This window comes from Ovis canadensis, chromosome 6 (assembly GCF_042477335.2).
Source record: "Ovis canadensis isolate MfBH-ARS-UI-01 breed Bighorn chromosome 6, ARS-UI_OviCan_v2, whole genome shotgun sequence".
In the NCBI taxonomy this organism is placed as follows: Eukaryota; Metazoa; Chordata; class Mammalia; order Artiodactyla; family Bovidae; genus Ovis; species Ovis canadensis.
Window position 1 is genome coordinate 52,479,857 of NC_091250.1, and position 22,486 is coordinate 52,502,342.

General features: G+C 40.3%; 1 protein-coding gene across 1 annotated transcript in view; it reads right to left on the reverse strand.

The window, feature by feature from the left end:
* The window catches only part of HERC3 (HECT and RLD domain containing E3 ubiquitin protein ligase 3), a 136,247-nt gene that overhangs the window by 97,058 nt on the left and 16,703 nt on the right, over window positions 1–22,486 (reverse strand). The gene's annotated exons all lie outside the window — the stretch shown is intronic.

The window sequence follows — 22,486 nt, forward strand, 5'->3', positions numbered from 1 at the left end:
TAGAGGAAATCCTAAAAGCAGAAGGGACCACTGAAATGGTGAGACAATACATATAACATTGTGTAGTTAAATGCCTAAGTCCTCCAGGTGATAATTTAAGATCACTCCAAGAAGACTGAAATCTTAATCCTCAGTTCAAAATATTAACGGTCTCTCAAAGTTCAGCTCACACCTTACCATGGGTGCTTTCTCTCTCACAAAGCATTTTGGTACCACAGCATCTGTTTGGGTACCTACAAGAATTAGAATGTAAGCTCCAAGAAGCCTGTTTCTCATTAAAGAAACGCTAGGGAACACCTGTTGAATACATAAAGTCTCAGGTAGCAAAATGCAAAGTCAGGCTTTAAGATGTCTCAAATGACCCCCCCCAAAAAAAAATTACAAATTCTGGTGCTATAGTTCCTATTAAAGGAGAGGAAAACAAACAAGCTTGCTCCTTCTAAGAAAAGTTATGTCAAAACTAGACAATGTATTATTACAAAGCAGAAACATCACTTTCCCAACAAAGGTTCATACAGTCAAAGCTATGGTTTTTCCAGTAGTCATAAAGAAGGCTGAGCATCAAAGAATTGATGCTTTCGAACTTTTGTGTTGGAGAAGACTCCTGAGAGTCCCTTGGTCAGCAAGGAGAGCAAACAAGTCAATTCTAAAGGAGATCAACCCTGAATATTCACTGGAAGGACTGGTGCTGAAGGTTCAATACTTTGGCCACCTGATGGGAAGAGCCGACTCATTGGAAAAGACCCTGATGCTGGGAAAGATTGAAAGCAGGAGGAGAGGCAGGTGACAGAGGATGAGATGGCTGGATGGCATCATCATCGACTCCATGAACATGAGTTTGAGCAAGCTCCGGGAGCTGGTGATGGACAGGGAAGCCTGCCGTGCTGCAGTCCATGGGGCTGCAAAGAGTTGGACACAACTGAGCAACTGAATAACAAGGTGAGTAAGGGATATCATCATCATCACCCTTTATGGGGGAAGAGAAAATAAAGTATTTTCAAAAGATACATGAATCAGAGAAGTGACAGAACAATGACAGATCCATTCAGAAAAAATAAATTAATCTGCACCAGATTCACTAAATAGAAGATTGTTAAGAAAACCCAGCACCATCCCCACCCTGGGCCCACTGCCCTCCCCCAAGCCTTTTCTGTATGTCTTCTTTACTACATGAGGCTTCCTCACATAGCTGATCAATTATGACCTCCATTTCCAGCCCCTCTCCCCTCTGAAGAATACAGGGTCAGCTAAAAATTCTAAGCCTCTAATCGTCACTGGGTCATTCTGGTGACCCATCCCGGCCCAGAAACCCAACCAAAGTCACTACATTAAAATAAAAGATGTGAGTTCCTTCATATCCTATTGGTTAGAATTCCAGGGAGCCCAGGTTCAATCCCTTGTCAGGGAACTGAGATCCTTCAAGCCCCCCAGCATGTCCCCTCCTCCACCAAAAAGATGCTCCCAGTATCATAGTACTCTATTATCACTTAGAAATTTACAAGAGTTTTAGGAGCCCCGTGCCAAGGAACAGGTATATATATAAAAAGCATTCTTACATATATATTTCCTATTGTCTCACATATATATTCTCATCCTCCCAATTTTCACTACATACTACACTTAACACTAGCTATTTTTACTCCTTAGAGCTCAAATATTTTAACTCCCTGCAAGGCAGCCAAAACCCATGGATGATCCAAAAGAGAATTTAAAAACCCTCTATAGGAAATCACAAAATACACTGAGAAGCTGACATGTTTTTCCTGTGCAACCACAACAAAATACTTTCCACTCCCTTTCTTTTCCAAGATGCTGTGTTAAAAGTCTCTCTTTTTTACTCATCATTTAAACTGTGGTAGATGTAAAAACTGTCTTTGATTAAATCAAAATAATAGAAATAAGTTGATCAGCTTTTAGGGAAAAAAATGAAGGACCAGAAAATCAAATTTATGATACAAATCCAATTTATATCTCCCAAAAAAGTAACCAGTAGACCCCTACGTTAGTATGGGCTTCCCAGGTGGCGCTAGCAGTAAAGAACCCATGGGCCAGTGCAGGAGACACAAGAGACACACGTTAGGACCCCTGGGTCGGGAAGATCCCCTGGAGGAGGGCATGGCAACCCATTCCAATATTCTTGCCTGGAAAATCCCATGGAAAGAGGAGCCTGGCGGGCTACAGACCATGGGGTCGCAAAGAACTGGACATGACTGAGCGACGAACACTAATACACTACCAATCAGTATAAACTTTAAGGCAAGCATTCTGACAATACTCCAGAAAACTTTAGCATTCTGCATGTTCCTTAATCCGACAGTCAAACTTCTAAATGTATTCTAAAGAAATACTATATACTGCATTGCTACTAACAAAAAATATAGAAATCAATTGGGATTATACACTATAAACTGAAATATGCAGCCATTAAAAAGAGTGATATAGATCAGTATGAACCTCCAACATGGAAAAATATTCACATTAAGTGGAAAAGAAAGTTACAAAGAAGTATTACAAAGTGACTTCATTTGAAAATTACATTGATGTTTAAAAAATATTGGAAAGATATTTCAAAGTAATGTTTTGTCATTCAGAGTGATAGAATTAAAGAGTAAAACACTCTTATTTGCTTCTCCTTGCTTATGGGTGTTTGAACTGTGTGTAATATGCAGGTATTATTTTTGTAATATGGAAAAATTTTAAGCTTTCATAAAAGGACTTTTTACCACTTCCTTTTCTTATTCACATCTTTTTTCAACAACTCAAATCTTTTTCATTCAATGTGATATAGCAACAGGAGACCATTTCCAAGACTGCCATTGCTTACTCTTTTAGACTATATGCCACCTTATAAACAGTATCACTGTGTAATCACAACACAAGACAAGCTGCTTCTGGAGAGGCTTCATAAACACACTTAATCCCACTTGCTTTTATAGACTGAGTAAAGTTTTATCACAGCCGGCAAAACGTCCCTGCACTGAGATCAACCTATGGAATTATAGCCCTCTGTCCATTATCTCTTAGGAACATACGTGTATATAAACTCACAAATCAGAATATAGAGATAGATTGATTACAAGACCCAACTCAATGTAGTCTTTAAAAAAGAAAAAAAACCCTCTAAATATAAACACATAGAAAAATAAAAAATAAACAAACAGATGGAGAAAGATATGCCATGCTAACACCAATCAAAAGAAAGCTAAACTGCTATATTCATACCAGGCAAGGTGGATTTGAAAACAATGAATATCATCAGGGATAAAGTATGATATTTCATGATGTTAAAAGGAACAATTCCTCAAGAAGATCTCACGATCTTAATTGTGTACACACCTACTAACAAAGCTTTAAAATGCATATAGCAAAATTCAAAGAGTCAGAAGAAATAAGCAAATCAGTAATGATAGTCAAAGACTTCACCACTATTCTCTCAGTAAATTATAACAAGTAAACACAAAATCAATAAATATACAGATCTTAACACTATCACCCAACTTGGTCTAACTGACATTATAAAACATTATCCATCAACAGCAAAATACACATTTTTTTTCAAATGTACACAGGGTATTTTACCAAGATAGACCATATTCTGGGCCATAAAACAAATCCAAATAAATTTAAGAGGCTTGAAATCATATAAAATATGTACTCTGACCACAGAATATTCAACTAACTGAAAAATATCAGTAAAATCCCTATATATTTGGATGTTAAACTACCCACTTCTAAATAACCCATAGGTCAAATAACAAAAACTATGACAAAATATTTTGAACTGAATAAAATAAACATCCAATGAAAATTTGTGGAATACACCTAAAGTGATGCTTAAAGGAAAATTTTTAGCATGAAATGCTTATTAAAATAGAAATGGCACATTATTGATTTAAATTTCTACATTAAGAAACTAGACAAATACAGCTAATTAAGCACAAAGTAAACAAAAGGAAATATTAATATAAAAGCACAAATCAATGAAACAGAGAAAACCAAGAAAAATTAAAAACAATGACTGAAATAAAAACTTTTTCTTTGAAAATATTAATAAAACAGGTTAACCTCTAGCCAGTCTAATCAAGAAACAGAGAAGACACAAACTACCCATATCAGAAAAGCAAATCTTACAGACATAAAGGATAGTAAGGGAACATTATGAACTATTTTTTGCCAATAAATTTGACAACTTAGGTGAAGTGGACAAATTCCTTAAAAGACATAAACTATGAAAACTCATCTAAGATGAAACAGATAAACTAGTCCTACATCTTGTATAATTGAAATTGCAACTGAAAAATGTCCACACAAGAAAACTGTAGCCTCAGATGCTTTTACTAGTGATTCTATCAATCATTTAAGTAAAAGATAATAACCTATAATAAACCTATATATAGACAAACTCTTTCAGAAAGCAGAAAACGGAACACTTCCCAACTCATTTTATAAGGTTACCATGACCCACAAAACAAAACCAAAGGCACTACAAGAAAAGGAAACAATAATCCATATGAACACAAATCCTTATCAAATTTTTAGAAATCAAAAGCAACCAAGTAAGTCCAAGGTTGGTTTAACGGTCAAAAATAATCAATACAATTTACCACTTAAAAGTCTAAAAATGAAAAGAAAAAAAGAGAAAAAAGAAAAATAATACAATCACCTCAATAGATTCAGTATAGCATTTAACAAAATTCAACAGTCATATTTTTTAAAATAGAAAATCATTATATTTAATGGTAAAAACTAATGCTTTCCTTCTAAAATAAGGAACAAGGTAAAAGGATGTTCTCTCTTATAACTTCTATCACTGACTAGAGTCCATTCAGTAAAATAAGGCAAGAAAGTAAAAGACATACAGACTGGGAAGAAAGAAAGAAAACTGACTTGATTTATAGACATTATCATTTATGTAGAAATTTCTAAGGAGCTTACAGAAAACATAACCAGGACTATTAAGAGAATTTGGCAGGGTGATTCAAGACCAATACACAAACAATTAACCATATTTCTATAAAATACAAAAAAATTAGAAGTTATTTCAAAATACTTCAAAATATTATAAATTTAGGAACTATGTGCAAGAGCTGTATAGAGAAGTACAAAACATTGCCAAGAAAAATTAAAGACCCCCAAAATGGAAAATATACCATGTACATAAATCACAACAGTCAGTATCATTAAGATGTCAATTCTCCCCCCAAATTGAGCGACAGATTCAATGTAATCCTAATGAAAATCCCAGCAGCCTTTTTGATAGGAATCGGAAAGCTGATTCTCAAGTTTATATGCAAAAGCCAAGGACCTAGCATGGCCAAAACAGTTCAGAAGAAGAAAAATAAAGTTAGAAGATTTATATTATTGCACTACATACTCTGAAGATTTACCGAAAAGATACAGTAGTCAACACAGTGTAGAACTAAGGATGACATATAAAGAATAAAATGTCTCAAGATAGACTACCACACATACGGCCAACTGGTTTTCAAAGGTGCCAAACTAATTCAGAGTAGGATACAGTCTTTTCAACAGTGGTCCTGAAAACTGGATATCCACAAGCAAAAAATGAACACTGACCACATTAAAATGGATCACAGGCCTACATGTAAGAGCTAAACAATCAACTCTGAATTAGAAAACTTACGAGAAAAATCACTATAGTCCTGAGTTAGGCAAAAGTCTTAGGTCTCAGGAAGCATAAACCATAAAAGCTAAAACTAGTAACTGGATTTCACTAAAATAAAATTTTTGCTCTTCAAAAGACACTATTGCGAAAATGAAAAGGAAAACCACTGACTGAAAGAAAATATTGCAAAATATCTCTTTGATAGAAGACCTGCATACTGAATAAAGAATGTTACAGCTCAAAAGTAAGACAAGCAATTTGATTTTTCTGTAGTGACTACTAAAGTGAATTTATTCAAGTAAAACTCTTAAAAGAATGCCTGGTAGATAGAAAATGCAATGTGACTCTTTATTACTCTCCCCCACTGGCAATTTTATATTTTTTTTAAACAGGCAAAATATCTGAACACATACTTTGCCAAAAAATAAGACATCAGTTAAGTCGCTCAGTCGTGTCCGACTCTTTGCGACCCCATGAACCGCAGCACTCCAGGCCTCCCTGTCCATCACCAACTCCCAGAGTTCACCCAAACTCATGTACATCGAGTTGGTGAGGCCATCTAGCCATCTCACCCTCTGTCGTCCCCTTCTCCTCCTGCCCCCAATCCCTCCCAGCATCAGGGTCTTTTCCAATGAGTCAGCTCTTCACATGAGGTGGCCAAAGTATTGGCATTTCAGCATCAGCATCAGTCCTTCCAATGAACACCCAGGACTGGTCTCCTTTAGGATGGACTGGTTGGATCTCCTTGCAGTCCAAGGGACTCTCAATACAAACGGCTAAAAACAGGCTCATGAGAAGTTGCTTAAGACTGTTACTCATTAGCAAAATGCATATTAAAACCACAAGATTTCATTATATATCAATTTGAATGGCTGAAATTTAAATGACTGATGGCACCAAGTGATGGGGAGAAATCGGAGCAACTGAAACTCTTATAAACTATGAGGATAAATGAAAATCACAGTCACTGGAAATCTGAGTTTCTTATAAAGTCAAACATACACCTACTATATGAACCAGCAATCCCAGTTCTAGGAAATTGCTCAAGAAAAATGAAAACACATGTCTATACAAAGAATTGCACTCAAATGTTCACAGTAATTTTACTCAAAAGAGCCCAAACCTGGAAAAAAAAAACCCAGATGTCCATCAACTGGTTAACGGATAAACAATGTCATATGTCCATAACAAAGAATATCCAGCAAACAAAAACAAACCACTGAATCGACAAAGAATCTCAAAAGCATTATTCTAACAAGCCAGACACAAAGCCTACTTTATGCATGATTTCATTTACATAAAATTCTCAAAGTGTCAAAACTATGGGGACAAAAAGCAAAGACAGGGGAAGTAGCTGGTGTGGGAATGGAATAGACTACACAGGGCATAAGAGAAGTTTTGGTGGATGAAAAAACATTCTGTGTGATGACCGCAGCGGTGGTTATTTGATTCTCATGACTTCAAAACTCATTAAATTGCACACTTAAAATGGGTTAATCCTACTGTATGTAAATTATAGCTGTAGAGCTGTTAAAAATACAGTACACCCGAAAAAGTACGAGTTTTTCAAAGTTTTTTTAGATATCAGGGATCAGAAAATAAACAAGATTGGTTCTGCACTCACGTTCACTCTGACTAGAGGCAAGCAAGGGATATGAACTGATGTTACAGCACAGAGTGATGAAAGACACATGCACAGACTGCTAAAAGCAGCCCACGTGAGAGGCGTCTAATGCAGCCTCAGTGCAGGCGCGAGTCAGGAAAGGCTCACTGGAAGAGGTAGCACCCAAGATGTGCCCTGAGTAATAAACAGCTAGTTCCTTATTCATTCACCTACCCATTCCAAGTGACCCCAAGTCTATAACAGTGGATGTAAAGATTACATTGTAGTGTGTGAGTCCAAAGACAGAAATGTGCAAAGCAGGTGATGAGAGGACAAAGGCTGAGTGACAAGATCAGCCTGGGCGGGCCTAGGGAAAGCTTCTCGGAGTAAGCAGTCAGAGTCGAGTCTCTAAAGCAGGGGTTCACAACAGAAAACGAGCAGCAGAAGCCCTCGGGAAGGTTCAGTATATGCTTCTAAATACATACACCTGCATCAATGCCAGCTTCCAGAATCAGAAAATTTAGGGAAGAAGAACTGATATCTGTTGTTGTTTTTTTCCTTTTTAAATCGCCCATGTGATTCTGATATTAAGAAACAACACACTGAAAAGCTTCACAACACCGGGTTTGACAACAAAACAGAAAAAAGAAACAAATTTAAATATTTTGTGCATCTTTATCAACAGAGTCAAAAAGAAACCCACAAAATGAGAGAAAAATTTTCCAACTGACATATTTAATGAGGGAATAATATCCAAAATATACACAGAACTTCTGAAATTCAACAAAAAACAGCCCGATACAAAAATTGGCAAAGGACTTTGACATTTCTCCAAAGAACATACACAAATGGCCAGTGAACATACGAAAAGATTCTCAATATCACCAGTCATTGCATGTATGCTAAGCTGCTAAATCGTGTCTGACTCTGAAACCTGCGGACTGTAAGTCCCCCAGGCTCCTCTGTCCATGGGATTTTTCAGGCGAGAATCCTGGAGTGGGTCGCCATTTCCTCCTCCAGGGGATCTGCCCGACCCAGGGACTGTATCCATGTCTCCTGCACTAGCAAGCAGACTCGTTAGCACTGAGCCACCCAGGAAGCCCTCACTAGTCATTATAGTGAAATATAGTGAAGTCGCTCAGTCGTGTCCGACTCTTTGCGACCCCATGGACTGTAGCCTACCAGGCTCCTCTGTCCATGGGATTTTCCAGGCAATAGTCCTAGAGTGGATTGCCATTTCCTTTTCCAGGGGATCTTCCCAACCCAGGGATCGAAGCCGGGTCTCCCGCATTGTAGACAGACGCTTTACTGTCTGAGCCACCAGGGAAGTCCTTAGGACTTCACTAGTCATTAGGGAAATATACATCAAAAGGACAATGAGATACCACCTCACATTCATTAGGACAGCTACTGTCAGGAAAATTAAAAAATAACAAGTGTTGGTAAGGATATGGAGCAATCGGAATCCTCGTGCAGTACTGGTGAGAATGTAAAATGGGAGAGCTCCTACAGAAGACAGTATGGCAGCCCCCATCAAAATTAAATATCTAACAAGTCCACGTGCAGGTATATACCAAAGAGAAATGAAAGCAAGGTCTCCAAGAGATTGGTATATCCATGCTCTCGGAGGTATCATGGTAGCTAAAACGAGAAAGCAACTTAAATATCCATTGATGGATGTATGGATAAAAAAATGCAGTATATCATAGACTGACTATTTTTCAGCTTTAATGAACTTCTGACACATGCTATAACATAGATCATATGAAGTATGTAGTTACAGCATTCAAATTCATAGAGACAGAAAATAAGAGTGGTGGTTGGGGGTAAGTGGCTTGAGAAGGAAATGAGGAGCTACTGTTTGAGTTTTACAAAATAAAGAGTTTTGCAGATAGATGGTGGTGATAATAGAACAACATTATGAATGTATTTAATACCACCAAACTGTATACTTAAAAATGGCTAAGATGGTAAAATTCATGTTATGTATATTTTACCACAATTTAAAAAAAGGAATCACTGCATTGATTCTGAACTTGCTATATACATGGAGTACTCACTGTATCAGTAACAGTAAAATAGCCAGCACTTACTGCTTCCTATGTGCCAGGAACTGTTTTAAGTGCTTTATATGTTTTATCTCCACAACAATCCTATTAGGCAGGCACTCTTAGGAACAGATTTGCATTTTAAAAAACTCTCAAACCCTCATACACTACTGACAAGAATGCAGAATGGGTTCAACCGCCACTGTGGATAATATAGATAATTGGCAGCTCCTCAAAAGGTTAAACATCGAGTTACCTTGCTGCTGCTACTGCTAAGTCACTTCAGTTGTGTCCGACTCTGTGCAATCCCAGAGACGGCAGCCCACCAGGTTCCCCCGTCCCTGGGATTCTCCAGGCAAGAACACTGGAGTGGGTTGCCATTTCCTTCTCCAATGCATGACAGTGAAAAGTGAAAAGGAAGTCGCTCAGTTGTGTCTGACCCTTAATGTGGACAGCAGCCTACCAGGCTCCTCCATCCACGGGATTTTCCAGGTAAGAGTACTGGAGTGGGGTGCCATTTATAACTCAACAATTTCACTCCAAAGTATGTGTCTAAGAGAAATGAAAACATATACTAACACAAAAACTTGTGCACAAATGTCCATAGTGCCAACCAACTGATGAAACAAAATGTGGTATATTTATACAATGGAATATTACTTGGCAATAAAAAGGAATAGAGTACAGATACACGCTAAAGCATTGACGAACCTTGTTAACAAGATGCTAAAAGAAACCAATGATAAAAGACCATATACTGAATGATTCCATTATATTTACAGGAAAAGTCCAGAACAGGAAAATCTAGAGAGACAGCAAAGTAAATTAGTGGTTGCCCAGGGCTAAGGGTTGGGGGAAAAGAGCTGTGTGACTGCTAATGAGTATGGGATTTCTTTATGGAGTGATGAAAATGTTCTAAACTAGACTGTACAACTCTGTGAACATAATTAAAAAAAAAAAAACTCCTGAACTGCATGCTTTAAGTAGGTAAACTGTTTAACATGTGAATTATATCTCAATAAAGCTATTATTAAAGAACAAAAATAGCTCAGGGTGGGGAATGGTTCCAAACTTTAGTCAGCAGGCTGTCATAGCAATGACCTACTACTGATGTAATCACATGGGCTTCTCATTCTGGAATACTTACAGTTTTAGCGTTACCAAAGAAGCTTCAGACATACTTGGGTAGAGGAGCTAACACGCTGCAGCATATCCATGCTCAATATATTTACGTCCCTAGCATAGCACCAACAATGTACTTGCAACTGACTTACAAACACTGCAGACCCCAAAAGCAAACCCAATGAACCCGATGCAGGAGAGCAGGCCAGATTTCTAGGGGAGACCTTTCCATCTCAGGTCCTTCACATGTGAAGACATGCAGATCATCGAAGCCACCAAGCAAAGGTCTGACAGCTGCAGCTGTCTACAAATGAATCCCACATACCAGCCATAGGAAGGAAAAACGAGGGGTATACAGTTCATTAAAATAAAGTTTGGGATTGATTTTATTTATACAAAAAATAGATTCTATACTCAATTAGTAACTTCTTTCTTGTCACAGTATAGTCATTTATTCAAAAAATAATTAGTAAAGATTGCATTTATTATGTGCAATATATTTTTATATATTTAATATAATATTATTTGATATAAAAGTATATTTATTATGTGCAATTATTCTAGATAATGGGGATACAAAACAAAGTCATGACCCTCATGGACCCTAAACAAACATGAGGGGGGATATAAATGAATTCTGAATATAGTATATCAGATAAGGATAAACTGTGAAGCAAAACAAAGCAGGGAATACAAATAAGAAGTGCTGGGGGGAGGGGGGAGGTGCAGGAAATACACAGGGTAGTGAGAGGAAAGGAGGCAGGAGCAGAGAATTGAAGACGACCTTCAAGTTTTTCGCCTGAAGAATGGAACTGCCATCTACAAACAGCAAAACAAGGTGAGCAAGAGGTTTAAGGGGAAAAAATCAGTTTGGTTTGGATATTTAAGAATTTAAGATGGCAATTATACATCTAAGTGAAGATTTCAAGTGGACATAAAGCTTGAAATTCAGTAAAGTTGAGGCTGGAAATAATTAGTGAGTCAACAGTGTAAAGACAGTACTTACAGCTTTATCTCGTGACTATCCATAATTCAAACTATTCCCTAGAGGATGAATAAGCTGATACTGATATTTTGACATTAAAAACACTGCTGCAATAAGCATCCTAGAAATATTTCCTTATGCTATATATTGACTTTTTTGAGTAAGGAAGCCTCCTAAAAATGGAACTGCTGAGTCAAAAGGTATGACCATGTTAAATTTTATTAAAAACAGCCAGTTGATTTACAAAAGGATTATAGAAGCTCATACTCCCTCAATTAGGACACGACTGCCCCTTTTCCAAGACCAGTAAGCAGTGGATATTACTCTTAAATTTTTGGCCAATCAAATGGCTGAAAAAAAATGGTATCTTGTTTTAATTTCTCTGAACATATCTGCATATATTCGTTGGCTATCTGCAAGTGCTCCTCTGTAAAATGTTCATTTTATTACAGGGTGGTTTATCTTTTCAATTTGAAGATGCTCTGATATATCAGAAATATGAAATCTTTATCTGGCAGTTTGTGGTAATTGTTTCTCCCAGTCCTTGCTGGGAGATTGTTTCTCCTTGCCATTTGGTTCACAAATGCCTTACAGAAAAAATTTTATGTTCATACAAATCATTCACTTTATGGCTTCTAAACCACCTGCCTCACTTTAGAAGTCCCAAGGTTCTAAAAACATTCCCCTATTATTTTTGTACTTTTACATTTATGTCTTTCATACATCTGGAAGTTACTTTTGATTACAGAGTGAGCTAAGGCATCTAGGTGTGTTTGGAGGTGAACTGCCAATCTGATCGACAGCATTTATTAAGGAGCATTTATACGGTCGTCCATTCGTTCCCACAGGGTAAGTGCTTGATCATAGGCCTGACTTGCCTGCGTAGTCATGCAATCTCAACCAGAGAAAAATTCTGCATAAAAGCATAAGGGAAGTCAAAGCGCCCCAGTACTTTATATAAATATGCAAATTACACAGAGCAGTGGCATAAAATTCCGAGTCAAGAAGGCAGTAAGGGAAGGAGAACAGCAGCAAAAGTGAACAAGCACGGCTTCTTCTTGTCTTGTTGGCTCTGGCCTCACTGTGATGATCCAAGCAAAGGAAGGGACACGAGACAGGCAATTAAACTAAAAACAGAAAAAGAGATTCCCTCTATCTTGAAGTCTTTGACTCCTTCCAGTCTGCCCTGTCAAAATGCTTTCACCGGTCGGTTTCACCCACAGGCACTAAAGCCTGAAGCCCTCCTCAGCTAGACACGTATGGAGGAGTTCTAACAGAGCTCCAGGCAGCAGTGTTTGGCTGCCACACGTGTCTTCTCAACATTGCCAAAGCTAATTGCTCCTTTTAATTGTGGACAAACTTGAAACAGAGGTTTTTCTGACACAAAATGTCTAAATCAGGTCAGTTAAATGGTATTCATTACATGCTTTAACAGAGACAGCAGTGAGATGAAATAAGAGTTTGGTTTTTCTTGAGCTCATGAAATAAAGAAGAGAAAACTCTGTAGGTCAGGGGTCCTGCCCAACGCTGGGTGAAATGAACTGGCACTCTCCCCTCCATTCAACCTATGTCTGGTAATTGTGTGTGTGCATGTGTGAAAGAGGGAGAGAGACAGAGAGAGGGGGAGAGAGGAAAAGAGAGACAAGAGGGAAAGAGAGACAGAGGGGGAGGGGAAGAAAGGAAGAGAAGGCAGAGGGAAAGAGAAAAATCACTCATTGCTCTAGTCCACCCCTTCCCACTCCTTATCACATTCTGTCAATTTAGATATATAAAAAGCAGCTATGGGGAATTCCCTGGCAGTGCAGTGGTTAGGAGCCTGTGCTTTCACTACTGAAGCCCCAACTGCAATCCTTGTTCGGGCAACTAAGATCCTACAAGTCATGCAGCATGGGAAAAAAAAAACCCAGCTATTTACAAAACCTGTAGAAAACCTAAAGATGAATTCCGCTCCATGTGAAATGCTTCATAATGATTCAGAACAGTCAAGAAGAAAGAAGACAGGCACGTAGCCAGTCTGAGTGATACCCTCAGTGACCAACGGGAGAGCGTGGAGCAGAATGACGAGACACTGTTCATCACGGACGCCTCTGCACCGCATACACTAAAGGCTTCACCAAAGCACTTCCGTTACTTTCAGGGAAGAATGAAAAATAGAAGGGTGGGTAAAACATTCAAGTCAACTCTTCTATCCTTCATCCTTGAAATTCAGCGAATTTCTTTAAACACAAATCACTCTAATCTTCGTTGACCTAACCCTAGCAATCTCCCAGAGCTCACACAGAGCATGGTAAAGTAACTAAATAATAAAACCCATGAAGCACTGCATATATTTAGTGAATTACCTACACTATGTGCCTACCACATGATGCTTAGCACTAAAATACATAGGTGAATAAAATACTAATTCTTCAGAAACACACAATTTTGCATCATATATCATATAATAAATACTACAGAGAAAGCCCTGCCTCATGATAGTAGCCATTTTTGCTCTAAAAGCAGCTGTGAAGGTGTTGAGTTCATAAAAGGAACTATAGATCCTAACATGGAGCAAAACACAGACTTAATGGTCCAAAGAAATAAGTTTGCACGCAATATGAAATCAGACACTATGTATTGCTTACTTGTCAGCCACTGTCCCCCTCTTCCTTGCACCAGAACCCTCACGGCTACTGGGCCCCTCCCCAGGCCCAGCAGATGAGCCCTACACCAATCAAACGATTCTTATTTCACTTATCAGGCCTGGCCCATAAGACTACAGAAGATGCACGCTGGGGGTTCCTGAGGAAGATTTTCGCCGTTGTGAAAGGGGACACAAGCAACTCCCCTCCCTGTCTGTCTCTGAACGCAGCTGTGTGGGGATGTGATGCCTCGCGCTGTGGCAGTCACCCTGTAACCATGAGGGGACAAGCCCAGGTATGACTGACACAGTTAATGAAGACGGCAGAAGAGCAAGGTGCAAAGCAGCCTGAAGACGGCAGAAGAGCAAGGTGCAAAGCAGCCTGAAGACGGCAGAAGAGCAAGGTGGGGAGCAGCCTGATGCTTGGTGGTGTACTGACACCACCAAGTGCCCTTGCTCTAACCAACCCTGCACCTCTCTCTAGACTTTTGGGTTTGAGATCAGAAATTTCACTCATTATTTAGCCACATTTAGTTTAGTATTCTGCTGCTGCTACTGCTGCTGCTAAGTCGCTTCAGTTGTGTCCAACTCTGTGCGACTCCATAGATGGCAGCCCACCAGGCTCCCCCATCCCTGGGATCCTCCAGGCAAGAATACTGGAGTGGGTTGCCATTTCCTTCTCCAATGCATGAAAGTGAAAATTGAAAGTGAAGTCGCTCAGTCGTGTCCGATTCTTAGCGACCCCATGAGCTGCAGCCTACTTGCAGATAAAACCATCCTGAGTGACAGAGGCTCATTAAAAAAATAAGTAAAACAAGGATCAGATAAATTCAGACTCCAGGGTGATTGCTTCTTAGGCAACTGCAGAATGCAGAAAGACAACCACTTACCTTTCCTCAGGTCATGTATATTCTTGCCCAAAGATTCACCTTCATCAAAGCTAACCAGAAGCCTAAAGTGACAGCCCACAAAATTCAACTGGGCTCAGTATCAGTGGATTGCAGTCTATTTTCTGAAACTGTGGTAAGATCATATCACCTGTCCACTTGTTGGCAAACCACTTCAAGTCCTCCAGGAGCATCAGGAAGTACCCCTGGTATGCCACAATGTCCACTGTGGCCTCATTTGTTTCCCTCATCTTTGCAATTTTGAACCAGAATGCTGGAGGCAATGTAAACCATGGTGTAGAGATAAGATACATGTATATATCTCCACATGTGGAAAAGCAGCTTTTACCTGAATGTATCTAAGGTACTTTTCTTGGGACCAGTAAGGTAAAATACCCACCCCCCCAAAAAATGAAAAATAAAACAGACTGTCCTTTAAAACTCAAAATAAGTCTCTCTTAACATCCCTAACCTACATCACCTCCCTCCCCTGGATATATGTAGCATTTATTAGATCCTACAGAGTTAAGAGAACCTATAAAAATGATTAAGTTATTTATATATGTATATATGCCAAAGAATGTTCAAACTACAGCACAACTGCATTCATCTCACATGCTAGCAAAGTAATGCTCAAAATTCTCCAAGTTAGGCTTCAACAATATATGAAGTGAGAACTTACAGATGTTTAAGCTAAATTTAGAAAAGGCAAAGGAACCAGAGATCAAACTGCCAACATACACTGGATCATTGTAAAAGCAAGGGAACTCCAGAAAAACATCTACTACTACTGACTACACTAAAGCCTTTGACTGTGTGGATCACAACAAACTGTCGAACATTCTTCAAGAGATGGCAATACCAGACCACCTGACCTGCCTCCTGAGAAATCTGTATGCAGGTCAGGAAGCACAGTTAGAACTAGACATGGAACAATGGACTGGTTCCAAATAGGGAAAGGAGTACATCAAGGCTGTATGTTGTCACCCTGCTTATTTAACTTATATGCAGAGTACATCATGAGAAATGCCAGGCTGGATGAAGCACAAGCTGGAATCAAGATTGCTGGGAGAAATATCAATAACCTCAGATATGCAGATGACACCACCCTTATGGCAGAAAGTGAAGAGGAACCAAAGAGCCTCCTGATGAAACTGAAAGAGGAAGAGTGAAAAAGCTGGCTTAAAACTCAACATCCAAAAGACGTAGATCACAGCATCCGGTCCCATCACTTCATGGCAAATAGACGGGGAAACAATGGAAAGAGTGACAGACTCTACTTCCTTGGGCTCCAAAATCACTGCAGATGGTGACTGCAGCCATGAGATTAAAAGACACTTGCTCCTTGGAAGGAAAGCTATGACCAACCTAGACAGCATATTAAAAAGCAGAGATATTACTTTGTCAACAAACGTCCATCTAGTCAAAGCTACGGTTTTTCCAGTATCCATGTATGGAAGGGAGAATTGGACTATAAAGAAAGCTAAGTGCCAAAGAATTGATGCGTTTGAACTGTGGCGTTGGAGAAGACTCTTGAGAGTCCCTTGGACTGCAAGGAGACCCAACCAGTCCATCCTAAAGATAATCAGTCCTGAATATTCACTGGAAGGACTGATGCTGAAGCTGAAACTCCAATACTCTGGCCACTTGATGAGAAGAACAGACCCATCAGAAAAGACCCTGATGCTGGGAAAGACTGGAGACAGGAGGAGAAGGGGATGACAGAGAACAAGATGGTTGGATGGCATCACCAACTCAATGGACATGAATTTGAGCAAGCTCAGGGAGCTGGTGATGGACAGGGAAGCCTGGTGTGCTACACTCCATGGGTCATAAAGAGTAGGACACAACTGAGAAACGGAACTGAAGATATACATAATTAATTTATGCATTTGTTTATATGCTGGAATAGCAGGATCAAAAAAGTTATCTAATAGCAAATGTTAAGATAAATTACTACTACCAGCAGTAATAATGTTGTTGTTGTTTAGTCACTAAGTCACATCCAACTTTGGCAGTCCCATGGACAGAGGAGCCTGGTGGGCTACAGGCCATGGGATTTCCCAGGTAAGAATACTGGAGTGGGTTGCCATTTTCTTCTCCAAGGGATATTCCTGGCCCAGGGATCAAACCCACGTCTTTTGTGTCTCCTGCACTGGCAGGCAAATTCTTTACCACTGAGTCACCTGGGAGGCCTAGCAGTAATAATAGCTAGGACAAATTCAATGCTTACCTTCAGCCAGACATTATTCCAAACATCTGACTGACATACAGCTTACTAAATCCTTACAACGGTCCTAATAGGTAGATGTTATTAACATTGTCCACACTTTACAAGTAAGAAAACTGAGACACAAAGAGGTTAAGCGACTTTCTCAGAGTCACACAGCCAACGAGTTGATTCCAACCCATAAGTCGCTCCAGAGTCCATGCTCTTATTCATTATACTGTGCACAGTTAGCTAACACTCTAAAATGACTCACATAACAACTTCAATTGCTCTGAGTTAGTTAATAATCATGTATAAAAGAAATTGAAAAACATATCTGAATTACAGAAAAATTATTTTAAATTTGTAAGGATATGAGACCATATCCGTTGCAGAAGTGCCACAGATTTCAACATTACATGCCATCAAAGGGCATTTACTCAAAGATTTCAGTAGCTCCTAAATCACTGAAATATCAGCTGACTAGATATACCCCATCCAGACTAATAATTTTAGAACCATTTACCTATCCTTGATCAGTCCAGATCACAGATCACCAAGCCAGACAAGAGTCCATCAAGATTGCCAGACAAGGGAAGTCATTATTACAACATAAACATTCAAGGGTGGACTTACTAAAATCATGAAACACCCCTGGAGCACTGACGCCGTTACCAAAGGTGGCCTGTCTCTAGACTCGTAAAGCTCACTCCTCCTGCAAGCTCACAAATCTGCAGTAAACCTGAACTTTATATGTGTGTTGATGGAAAAAAATTCTTAGGAATCAGAATTCAGCACTGTTGGTGACCTGACTTAGACCTAACTCTCCACCATAATTCTAAGTTTGACACACTTGGGACCTCGATCACTCGCTTGGCACAAGGTGAACTGCGTTGGGAAACCTTCACAGGAACACACCTTATTCCCACCTGGCCTATAAAGTGCCAAAAGGCAGCTGTGCACTGAGCATGCTGTGTCCTGGCAGTGTCTAGAACAAACGTGGGACCTAGTAGTCTAACCACTCCGTAAATACCTGCTAACTCCATGACTTCATGAGAAGTAAGTAATTCAAGGAAATAAAGGAACAAAGAACAAGAGGTAAATTCAAGGCAAGAAATGTATCTTCCAATTATCATGTGTTCTTTCTCCCCAGATTATGATACCCAAAAAAGCACAAAAGCTTTTTTGTCAGCTAACAAACAGTCATCTAATGATTTTAAAGATGAAAAGGAACTGCTTCTCCACACCTTTAATCAAAACACCTGGATCAGATGTGGTATTCAACCTGTAAATTAAAGATACATGCTTCTTGGTGGCCAACTTATCTTTTTGTTTCTTTTTACAAGGACTAAGTGGAAATTAAATATAAACAAGAAAGACACCTTGGAAATAAAATTCTACTGGGCCTTCCCAAACAGCCTGAGGTTAAAAAGATGTCTGTGAACAAAATTCTAGGATTATTAAAACCAAATTGTTGGTACCCGACCATGATTCACACTCAACTCTCTTTCCTCTTCTTTACATACACCGGAGATAATACTACTAACCTACTCTACAGGACTATCATGAGAATTATCAGCTTAAAAATACTCAGCATGTTGAGATGAAGAGTGCTTGTAGTATGTATACTTAATTACTTTTAAAATTGACATGAACTGAGACTTACGTCATGATGCAAACCACTGTTTTAATTACTTAAAAGTAAACTGCAAATACTTAGAATAGAAACATTATCTCACATTAAAGAATATACTCATTAGTAAGTATGTATTTTCTAAAACATTCAAAATGTCTTTCAAGAAAGTAGGCAGAGTACTTTAGACAGAAAAAAAGTGACTTTTCATTAACCACACCAGGAAATAAAAAGTATTAATTGACATCTGCTCCTGATCCCTAGGCCTCTGGACCAGAAAGCTGTCCACTCAGCTATGAAAGCAGTCAACAACCAACACACCCTACGGGGCTTGATAACTACCCTTCTCCTCCTTATCAGAGAGGGCTGTGCAGCCCCACTCCCAGCCCCAACCACCTGCAATTCCTAATGAGAAAGAGATGGGCTCCTAACAAGGGCAGAGTTGAGAACTGAATATTTGCTACAGCACTTTCTGCTTTCTATATCAGAGTTATGCCCACTGAAACACGTGTTTCAATATTACAAAGTCACTACAGGATTTCTTCTATTTCCTTTCAGCTCAGTTAGTTTGCTTTTCGGCAAAAGCTGATTAACATGACAGAGTTATTGCGTCCTTCAGATGCCCTCGAGCAACCTGATAAGCTGGTTCAAAGTGCTACTTCTCTGGGGTTAGCAGCAACTACAGCTCTGGGAATTGGGGCTTTTGAGATGCTCTGCTTTATAAACCTCATTTATCAAACAGCGGGAGAGCTGTTACATATGGTGATGGGCATCATGGAAATACTGATCGAATACAAAATGCGAACTGGATTAAAGTGCCTACAAAAAGGAGAGAAACTAAGGAGGAGGTAAAAGGAGCCAGTCACAAGCATGAATCAAATACTGCTGCACAGAAATGTTAGTCTGTTTATAATTAGTTACCCTTTGGGTTTGCTACGGAAAGGTTTCCTGGGATATCTATGCAGAAGTTTTTAAATTTAACATAGGTTAAACTAAATAATTACATCTACCATAGTTTTTGCCTACTCAAGACAGGAAGAAAGGTTAGAGGAGGTTTACATAAATTCAGACATCCCTGATAACACAAGGATTTGCTTATGCTAAAAATCCCAGCATGGGATATCAGTATGTGCGGGAAAAGAACTGTCCCTTACAATGTGGATGGGTGGGAATAAGAGTAGCACAGAAAACTGAGGCAAAATTTTTGAACACTTTTCTGTGGGCAACTATTTTCTACTTTAATTTAGTAAAATACTTCAAGATTTGTTTAATGTTCAGTTATGGATTAATCACTTAAAAAATCATTTAGAAGAAAACTCATGTTTTGTTTGCTTGCTTTATTTAAAAAAACAAGGAGGCACACATATCTTCCCATAACATAGCTCTTAAGTTGCAATGACTTCATGGACAAAACATGAGGAAATTAGTAATCATCCTATGCTGTCCTAAGCACTGAAACTCCTTGATTTTGGGGAGGAGACAGGCTGATACCACAATGTGAGGGAGAGAATAAAGGAGAAAAAAGTCCTATGGGAGACGAGTACGCACCACAGTAATAAGCCTAACACTTATTTTTAAAAGTTGGACATTGAGTTTAGATGGGGCTTTGAGATCTTGCTGACAAAAAATGCTTCTGGGAAATGCAGGCCTCTACCTTTGGCCGAAGAACAGATGAATGACTCATGGACACATCTGAGCTAGAACCCCAGGCCGTCTGACACACTGGGAAGACATCTGGGCCTGCATAACCTGGAGTTCCAGTATCTGAGGTGGCCTGGAAACACCCTCCCTGCGCCAGGCACAGAGACATAATTGACAGGTCACACAAGGGCAGCATCAAGGAGGAAAGAAATCCGAGCACAAAGCACAGCAGCCTCAGAAACAGCAAAAGCAACAGGAAACAATCAGATGTTCTCAAGGGTGGTGGTGGGGGGACTTTCAAATTGTCGTGGAGGGCTTTATGCCACTGCTCTGCTGACAAGGACAGCATTCCTCCTCCCCCCCAAAAGTGAATTCAGGTACCCTGCAACTTTGCCAGCTAGAGACAAAGTGTAGAAACTGGTATCTCACAACTGGCAGGACAGACTCACAGCACACGTTCACGTGGAAGGGTTCTGTCCCTGTGCATCCCCAACAGCACGACCTTCTCCCTCCTTTCCTGCCCCTCACTCTTTCTAACCCTTCCTACTGCTTAACCCTTTGAACTGGGCACTGATGCTGACCTGAAATCACAGACCTGCCCGATGCAGACCCTCCGGGGAGGTGGCCTTCTCTCAGGCTCCCTCCCGAAGATCGCAGGGGTGACTCGGGGACAGCGTTCCCGTGGGCCCAGCCAGCCCAGGCTTCCCGAAACAGGGCCCCTCTGTCACTGACGTCCCTTCCGTGCCTAGCAGCACCCCAGGTCATGGTTCTCAATAAACACATATAGAAAACAAGCTCAAGCTCTATTTCCCACCCCTTAAAAATAAACCCAACGGCACCCAGATTTAGAGCACACCTACCAAAGAAAAAATTAAAGAACGGGAGGTGCCCACCCACAGAATCTTTCCATTCAAAGAGGCACTATTCTGCAGCTGCCTCGGAGTTTATAATTAACAGGCGAGCTTAACCAGCAACAGAAATTTCTGGAGTCCATTGCAATTTACACTAGAACCTGGCTTATTCCAAATCTGGATTACAAGCACGGGCTGGATTCCATGATTTGATCCGAAAGCTTTCTTGGCACACCTCTAGCTCAAGTCTCTCGCCATCACTTAGCCTAGCCTCCAGGGAGTGGGTGCAGGCCAAGCCAAGTGCAGGAGGACGCAGGCTGACCGGTCCCAGGTCACCCACCAACTTCCAGAGCCCTGCCAGCCGCCCAGTGCCAGCCCCTGAGGCTCTGGCCGGAGGGTTGGCTAGAAGAATGGCAGATGGCACTCAGGTGTATTCACCAGGGTGCCATCTGCAGATTTTTGCTATCGCTGGCCTGCAAGGGTTTCACTTCCTTTTTCAGCTGCCACCGCAGGTCCAATCCTCCAGCTCCAGGTCCTAGGACCAAGGTGTGCAGTGAGGCACCCCTGAGTGCCGGTGGCCTGACAGAAGGCAGTCACAGAGAAAACAGACAAGAGCCGGGGTTAGGAGGAGATGGAGGAGACAGAAACCTTCACAGGCTAAAGTGGCTTTGGGGAGACTTCTTTATCATTAGAATCTACTTCATCAAGAGCCACAGAACGGTAGAAGTCTCCTTTTAAAGGAAAAGGGCCTGGGCTCAGAAAGAGTCAGAGGGAGGTAATGCCTCCTGCACGAGGTGTGTCTGACTTCAGGGTTCACACTCACCATGGTGTCTCTGCAGGAGTTACTGGAAAGATCTCCTGGTCCCAAAACACGCCCTTCACAGGCTGGCCAGGGTGAGCACAAGTCCGTGCAGGTTCACTGGTACAAAGGCGGCCTTACGTATCTTTTAATGTGTATGTGTGCTCAGCTGTGCCCAACTCTTTGTGGCCCCGTGGACTGTAGCCCACCAGGCTTCTCTGCCCATGGAATTTTCCAAGCAAGAATACTGGAGTCGTCCTAACATTCTCCTCCTCCAGGGAATCTTCCCAACCCAGGGATAAAGTGGGTCCTAAATGTAGACATTCCCCCACGAAGGAGCACGCCTTTGGGTTGGGACCGCCCATCAACCCCTCTGCAGGTGTTAGCTGTTAGATACTGGTTCTCACCTGGGAACAGGGTAAGCAGAGAAGCTTCATGTAAAACACAAAGGTTATTACAGGA